This window comes from Acanthisitta chloris, unplaced genomic scaffold, assembly GCF_000695815.1.
Source record: "Acanthisitta chloris isolate BGI_N310 unplaced genomic scaffold, ASM69581v1 scaffold42315, whole genome shotgun sequence".
In the NCBI taxonomy this organism is placed as follows: domain Eukaryota; kingdom Metazoa; phylum Chordata; class Aves; order Passeriformes; family Acanthisittidae; genus Acanthisitta; species Acanthisitta chloris.
The window spans coordinates 2,522-2,918 of NW_008673926.1; positions in this window are offsets into that span (position 1 = coordinate 2,522).

Consider the following 397-nt stretch of genomic DNA (forward strand, 5'->3'; position numbering starts at 1 on the left):
TAAAGTCTAATACTGCAAGCCATTCACTCAAAGGCGACCTCGGGCACGTGTATTCTTGCCAGCATTGCAAGGGTAATTACTTCCATATTTTTTGTCATTATAGGGTACAAACTCTGCAATATATTAAAGTTTCCTAACAAAGAGTCCAATTATTGCACTTTATAAAAATTCCAGTAATATCAGGCTTTTGTCCTACTTTTCTATGAACACTGATGCCCTGCAAGAAAAATTTGGGGAACCAAGCGATTTCTGATGAGTAAGATGGAATACTTGAATCAGTCTGAAATACGGAATCAAAAATAGAAAGGCTTACGAAACGGAGAGATGTACCTTTGGAACCAGATTTTGATTCATAGCAGCAGCAGATAGATGTGTCATTCCGGTACTAACACGTGTT